Here is an 8,552-nt window from a genome sequence, read left to right on the forward strand (position 1 = left end):
CCAAACTAAAAGGAAACCATCGTTTCACTTCTTCATCAGAAGCTATAGATGTTCATATCTATGATTAACACTCCCACTCAATTATACTACCGAGTTCCCAAGATGTAAGTATGGGCTAGTCCGTAGGGTAAGCTGGTAACGAACAAGTCAAAGAACTCAAATAATACAATCAGTTAGAATACTAACCACTCAGAATTGAGATTGAATTGACCTATGGTCAACTATATGATATGACTAGAATAGATAATAACGGTATGTTTACTTATCTTATCAACTGTCAATATCGGTCCTGTCCGATGTAACAAATACATCCGATCTTATCTACTTTGCTAATGTTCTGGAAAGAACATAACACTGTAATGTGTAAGTAGATCATATCGTAGATTGGCAAGTCAGTGTAAATCCGGTGCACTGACTAATCTTAGGACTAACTTATTTTGAACATATAATCATATTTATATTCCACTGTGATTACGTCACTATAAATAAGATTAGCTATATGCTCGGGATTTAATAGAAGTTTATATTAAACAAATAATCATGAAAATAAAACATGTGAGCAAAGTGATTGACCAAGTCAAAAAATGATTTCTATTCTTTTATTGATAATGAAATGAGATTACAAAGAATTTGGGTTTTAATTAGGGCATAAAACCCCAACATCATATTCGATCTCCACCGTTAGTTTAACAAGGTCAATAGCTTGATGGGGCCTCGAGACGCTTCGATTCGTCCTCCTATGGAAGGTGTTCATTAGTTATTTTGACAAGGTTAGATTTCGAAAGATAGATAATTATAGGTCAAATTCTAATAGACTCACCCCTACGGTGATTGCTAGGACTAAATCTATGATTATCGAAACCGTGGGTCTAGCTCATAAAATAAGAAATTTTGTTTTCTTATCGAATAGTAGGTTGTTAATAATGGTGTCAATTATTAAATGAGTTTACAACTCTATTTAACTAATATTTTTTTTTTACTCTCGCCTGCCGAGACAACAATATCATAGAATAGATAAAAACTGAAAGAAATAGAGATATGATTATTTTGGTATTTTTTCCATATCTTACATATTTTGTGTTATTTCTTGAAATTAGAGTGAATAGAAGTTTTATTGAGAAAATGTGATTGATTTCTATTTTATTGATTATATGTAGTATTATTATGGTTGTGTCTACTCCTATCCTTTCTCAACTTTCAATGGAGAAACTCACCGGAGAAAACTTCCTTAAGTAGAAGTAGAACATCAACATAGTGTTGATTGGTGACAAGTCCAAGTTTGTCATAACTGAAGAATCCCCAAAAGTTCCAGCTGAAGGAGCTACGAAGTCTGTAAGAGATAAATATGAGCATTGGCAGGTGGCTAATAACAAGGCACAATACTACATGTTGACTAATATGGTCGACACTGTCAAGACAAAGATGGAAAATGTCGAGACGAACTACGAAATCATGGATCAACTCCAAGACATGTTCAGGGCAAAGTCTGTGCAGACTCGTTTTGAGGCAACCAAGAAATATGTCAACACTTGGATGGCACCGTCTCAGCATGTTCGTGATCACGTGAAGATGACCAACAACTTTCAGGAAGCTAAACTGCATGGATCAATAACAGATGAGGAGACTCAAGTCAGCTTAATCCTCAACAATCTCTCTCCAGCTTTCCTAGCGTTCACCACCAACTATGTGATGAACAAACTCAACTATGGTCTGACGCAGCTCATGAACGAGCTTCAGACTTTCGAGTCAATCATGGGTGCACCAAGTAAGGGAGGAAAAAAAGAAGACTATTGTTGCTGTTGTTGTTGATCCAGCTAAGGCTGAAGCTAACCTAGCTTCATCTTCGAAAGTTGGAAACAAGAAGAAAGGTGGACAAAACACCAACCCCGACCTTCAAAGGCTGCAAAGACGAGTGCACAACCAAGTGCACAGACGCTTAAGGGGAAGAAAAAGAAAAACAAGAATGGTAAAGGTAAGTGCTTTCACTGCAATGAGAGGGGGCCTTGGAAACAGGATTGCCCCAAGTTTCTAGCATCAAAAAACAAAGGTAATGACTATAGTTCATTCATCTTAGAAACATGTGTTTTAGAGAATAATAAATATGTTTGGATTATTGATTCTTGATCTACTAATCATGTTTGTAACTCTTTACATCTTCTTGAATCATGGGAGGAAGTGGACGAAGGCAGCTTAAAGCTTAGAGTAGGAAACAGAGCGTTCGTTGCGGTCCAAGCTAGAGGAAAAGTTCGCCTGAAGTTCAGAAATAACTATTTATTTTTAAAAAGATATATTTTTTATTCTAGATTTTAGTAGAAATTTAATTTCAGTTTCCATGTTGCAATTAGAACGATTTTTATGACTTTCACAAGTTTTAATATATCAATTTCTTTCAATGGATCACAATTGTGTATTGCATGTTAGGAAAATGGGTTTTATATTCTGCGACCTAACGAACCCCTCACACTTAATAATGATTTATTTAAAGTATCTATACATAGGACCAATAAACGTCAAAAGACCAATAACGATAACATGACGTATTTATGGAATTTGAGACTAGGTCACATTGGCTATGATAGGATTCAAAGACTTACACAAAACGGGCCTTTGAGAGAACTCACCTTAGGTTAATTACCTGTCTGTGAATCTTTTCTAGAAGGCAAACTGACCAAGCGTCCATACTCTGCAAAGGGTGATAGGGCCAAAGAACCACTTGGACTTGTTCATTCAAATGTTTGTGGACCTTTCAATGTCAAAGCCAGGGGTGGTTTTGAGTATTTCGTCACTTTCATTGACGATTACTCTAGACACTCATGTCTTTACCTAACGCATAGGAAATCGGAAACATTTTCAAAGTGTTGACCACGATTTTGGCCAACGACGAGTAGACGTCAAAACTACAATGAACCTTCAAGAGAAAAATACGACACAGATAATTTTATAGTGGTTCAGCCCCAATTTATTGGTAATAGCCTAATCCACTTGGAGTTGTGATATATATCCTACACTTAAGATCAGATGAACTTTAGCCAACTGAGTTTCTTTAATGTAAGTAGAAAAATACATATTTTCTCTCTCTCTAAACTCTCTTAGAAAATGCCCCAAGTAAAATGCCCCAAAATCTCAAAATGAGAGAGTTTTCTCCGTCTCAAAAGATTCGATCCCCCCAATTGATTCCATGAGCCCTTTATTTATAGGCTCATGGATCGTACATAAATATCTCCCTTTTACCGGGTCTTTGGTTCTTCCAACAGACTTTAATTAATAAAGTATAAATAAATCTAATATTACAACAATATGGCTATTATTCTGGGACATCTGAGAGATTCCCGCACAAGTATGACCGATTCTTGTTGATGCCGTTACTAGGATCTTTTACTAGCCCTGCTCTGTTTAGTCGGTCCACATCACACCCAGGAGGAAAACTGAAGGGCCAAAGCACTCCACTGGTCGGCCAAACACTTGGCTGGTCGGACAAGCACATAACTGGGCGGACAAGCACCTGACTAGGCGGACAAGCACATGACTGGTCGGACAAGCACATGACTGGGCGAACAAGCACCTGACTGGTCAGACAAACACATCACTGGTCTAACATGGCACATCTCTGATCTAACATGGCACATCTCTGGTCTAACATGGCACATCTCTGGTCTAACATGACACTTCTCTGGTCAGTCAAAAATCTTCACCAGTCAGACAGAAATTCTATCAGATCGGTCACATCACTTTATCACAACTCCGAAGAGCCAATATATTTATTGACTATTAATGTGTCGTTCACGGACCATGCATTGCCACTTGTCACTTCTGATTGCCACGTCATCGAACTCCAATTTTTGGGGATAACATTTGACCCCCAAGTTTATTATACGATTTACTCGTATGATAAACTTTTTCTCTAGCAAAATATTTTTGAGGTTATCCGAAAGCTTCCATCCAGTCAATAACCTTCACTTTTGTAGTAAACCCGCGACTTAACTTTCCTGTCCATAAAAATGATAGTTATCAGTTTTCTATTTCCATTGCTTTTTCGGGCTCACAGGTATAGGATAATTGTTGATGTTATCTTGAAGTTTGTTGAACCCTTGAAATTCAACTTTTTGATCTTGTTTGCATAGTTCAAAGTCAAAAAATAGGTTCCCTTCCTCCTTGGATGCCCAGCTATTGGGACACACAGCCCTTCGGGTGCACATCTCCTCAGATGGCCAACTCTTCAGACACGCATCCCCTAGGTGTCCTCCTCGAGCCACTTGGACACCAACCTTCAGCCGCTCAGCCATGCAACCCAACCGCTCGGGTGTGCATCTCCTCGGATGCACACATGTCAGCCTCAGCCGCTCGGACGTAGCCACACCTGCTCAGACGTAGCTCTAGCTGGTCGGACACAGCCTACCCCGCTCGGACGCAGCTCCAGCTGGTCGGACACAGCCCACACCCGATTGGACGTAGCCCCACTGCTCGGACACGTAGCTCCTCCAGCCACTCGGGCGTGCCAGCCGCTCTGACATGTGGTGCAACCGCTCGGATATGCGGTGCAACTGCTCGGACGCACGCCTAGCCACCTAGACACCATAGCCGCTTTGCCCCGCGCCTGGCTGCTCGGACACCACAGCCTAACCACTCGGATGCATGCCCTTATGTCCTCGAGTTTGCACAAAATCTTTATGGTTCATGCATTTATACTTTACTTTTCTTTGTTAACTCGAAACATTCTAAGTCTTTTTTTTTTAGACTTAAAAAGTTATAAGTTTTTTGTGAATAGTAAAGTCACTCTGATGTATGCCTTGTTTTTTCGCATTAGTACTTAGTTTTATAACTTAGAAATTCTAAACATTTCATAAGTCCATACTAAGTATACTTTCTCACACTCTTATTGCTCTAACATTTTATGAGCATAATGTTTATTGTCACACGAATATCTGCTTCTAACTTGAAATTTTTTAAAAATTCCAAGTTGCTTAAGCTTTGTCAAACAAGTTAGCTTAATGGCCTTTTTGGACTTCGAAAATTTACAAGTCAGCCTAAAAACAGATATCTTAACTCGTGCTCTTATTACATGTGTTAAATTATATACCAGTATACCCCATGTGCCCCCCAAGTGATCGAGGGTTTAAAGATCCTTAGTCACTTGCTACTTGATCGAATCTGTTCGAGTAGTTAATTACTCGTGAAACACATAGAATATATGGAAAATATTCGAGCAGTTGAACACTGCTTGAATGTATCGACCAGTTGAACACTGTCCGAATAATTAACACACATGCACATTTGTAGCAAGAATCGACCACGCTGCGCGTAATCTCTTTTATTACTCGTAAATTAAAAAAGGACAATACGTGTCTAATAACGAGTCTTAAACAACAAAAATTGTTCAAAAATAGATGACTGGTCAGCAAATAACCAGCTCATAAACCAAAATTTAAATAACAAGTTAAACAACTTGAAATTAAACTATCACTCTGAAAGCAGTATTTAGAAATAATATATTCACAGACACTCGTCGTTCTAGTGGCTCCTGATCCTAGCACTCCCGCTCAGCATACTTCTCCCTTGCTTCGTTGCTTTTCTCAGCCAAGTGTGGACCTCCACATATAGTATCTAAGGTAAAGTCCACAGGTCCGGGCTGCAAGGGTGGAGATCTTTGTCGTTTGAAACCAGGATTGATGCTACCTCCTTCTCCTTGGGGTGTCTCTACCCAGTACTTTCTCAACTTGCCCGACCGGAGAAGAAATTCTATCTCATCCTTGATGTGATTGCATTCATTCGTGTCGTGACCATAATCTCCATGGAAACGACAAAACTTATTCATATCTCTCTTCCTCATCTCTTTCCTGATGGGTGGAGGTTTCTTGTAGGGAACCTCTTCATGACTAGCAAAATATATTTTCGCTCGGCTGGCCGAGAGAGTAGTGTAATTAGTGAACTGAGGCTCATACTTGGTTGGCTTTTCATTTGAACTCAACTTTGCTTTCTTTTCCTCATGGTGGTCAGACCCGTTATTTCCACGTTTCTTTCCACCATCCTTAGGAGGGTCAGTTGATCCGCCCAGATTGTTTATGCCATTCTCCTCTTTCTCGATTGCATCATCCAATTTCATATGCTTGTCTGCTCGGTCAAGAAATTGTTGAAGTGTTGAAATTGGATTTCTATGTATGCTATCCCACAAAGGGCTCCGATAAGTTATCCCAGCGGATATTGCAACCATCTTTCCCTCGTCTCCTACAGCAGTTGCTCTATTGGCTTCTCTCATGAATCTCTGTATATAATTCTTTAAAGACTTATCTTTTCCTTGTTTGATATCTGCCAAGTGGTTGGCATAAACTGGTGGATTCCGAGCAGTGTTGAATTGTCTACAAAACTCCTTCCTGAATGCTTCCCAAGAGGTAATGGAGTTCGGCTTAAACTTCCAATACCATTCCTGGGCAGTATCCGACAAAGTAGTCGGGAAAACTCTACATCGATAATCGTCACTCACCCTGAGCAGTTCTATCTGGTCCTCGAATTTCCCAACATGTCTAATGGGGTCTGCCTTTTTTGTATATACTGGCAGAACCGGTGCTTTATATTTTGCCGGCGGCTGAGCTGCTCTAATCCGGGTACAAAATGGGCTGCCACTCCAGTGGTCTATTGCATCTTCCCTGAAGGTCATTTTGACAAACCTTGCACTGCAGTTGTTAGCACGTCAAGCTGGGCTTGGATGGCTGGTGCAACTGATGAAGTTCCAAGGTCTTGACCGCCTGGTCGGGCATTACCATCTGGTGCACTATCGTCAAGTATTTCTACTTGACTGGCAGGGCGGTTCAGATTTTGCCCATCGACCGGGACGGTCCTCCTCTTGTTGGTGATAACATCCCTCAGATCCTTCCGGGAAGCATGCTCTCATGCCTGATTGAACACTGTACTTTTCAATTTTTCAAAGGGCTTATTACGCGGGACTTGCTCTCTCATACTACGCTGCTGGCCGGGGTGCAGTGGAGGCCTTTCGGTACGCCCCGGGCAGTCTTTTCCTCCTTGTTAGTTGTTGCCCTCCTTTTCCTTTGACTGGTCGGTGTGATGACTATCAGCCTCATCACGACCTTGCCCATCTTTGAATTGTGAAGTCCTCTTATCTCAAGGAGTCTTGGTCTGGTCCTGCCTGGGTGGAGTCTTTTTCCTGCCCGATCGGTGACTCCCTGATCTAGAAGTTTCTGATCGGTGGCTCCTGGAGGGGGTTCTAGAGTGCTCCCTTTGCGTCGAGTCAGTTCTGGATCAGTCCCCATCATCTTCCTGACCAGGGGGGTTACTCCTGCTTCTGTCCGGTCCCCGAGAATTGGCTCTGTCAGTGGTCCTCCGACCAACATTATTATTTCTTGCTCCCTGGGTGGCTGCTTGTGCCGCGGCTTGAGCATGGCTTGGGCCAATTGGGTAGCCGCTTCTAGAGCAAGTGCTGCTTCATGATGTCTCCAGTCGACTTCCTCCTGTCGCTGTCTGAGCTCTTCGCTTTTGGCCTCCATATCGTGTCTTTGCTGCTCTAACACAACTCTCTGCTTGGCCATCTCTTCAGCGAAAGACTCCTGCCGAACATTGAATTGCATCATCTCCTCTTGGAAAGCACCTATTGCTTCCTGGAGTTGTTTAACTTCTGGAGTGGTCTCCTTGAGAAACACCCTGGGCTCAGTCTCTGGGTTTTGCCGTCCAGGCTCTTCAGATCTAGCAGGTTCCTTTGACGTGCCTCACTTTTTGGATGCCCCATTGGTATTCTTGGGCGCCATTTCGATATGATAGTCGTGTGCTTCTTCTCTTCAGGCTCTCAATGAAAGCACCAAAATGTTGACCACGATTTTGGCCAATGACGAGTAGACGTCAAAACTACAATGAACCTTCAAGAGAAAAATATGACACAGATAATTTTATAGTGGTTCAGCCCCAATTTATTGGTAATAACCTAATCCACTTGGAGTTGTGATATATATCCTACACTTAAGATCAGATGAACTTTAGCCAACTGAGTTTCTTAAGTGTAAGTAGAAAAATACATAGTTTCTCTCTCTCTAAACTCTCTTAGAAATGCCCCAAGAATGCCCCAAGTAATAGTCCCCAAAATCTCAAAATGAGAGAGTTTTCTCCGTCTCAAAAGATCCGATCCCCCCAATTGATTCCATGAGCCCTTTATTTATAGGCTCATGGATCGTACATAAATATCTCCCTTTTACCGGGTCTTTGGTTCTTCCAACAGACTTTAATTAATAAAGTATAAATAAATCTAATATTACAACAATATGGCTATTATTCAGGGACATCTGAGAGATTCCCGCACAGGTATGACCAATTCTTGTTGATGCCGTTACTGGGATCTTTTGCTAGCCCTGCTTTGTTTAGTCGGTCCACATCACACCCAGGAGGAAAACTGAAGGGCGAAAGCACTCCACTGGTCGCCCAAACACTTGGCTGGTCGGACAAGCACATAACTGGGCGGACAAGCACCTGACTGGGCGAACAAGCACCTGACTGGTCGGACAAGCACATGACTGGGCGAACAAGCACCTGACTGGTCGGACAAACACATGACT

This window comes from Humulus lupulus, chromosome 1 (assembly GCF_963169125.1).
Source record: "Humulus lupulus chromosome 1, drHumLupu1.1, whole genome shotgun sequence".
In the NCBI taxonomy this organism is placed as follows: Eukaryota; Viridiplantae; Streptophyta; class Magnoliopsida; order Rosales; family Cannabaceae; genus Humulus; species Humulus lupulus.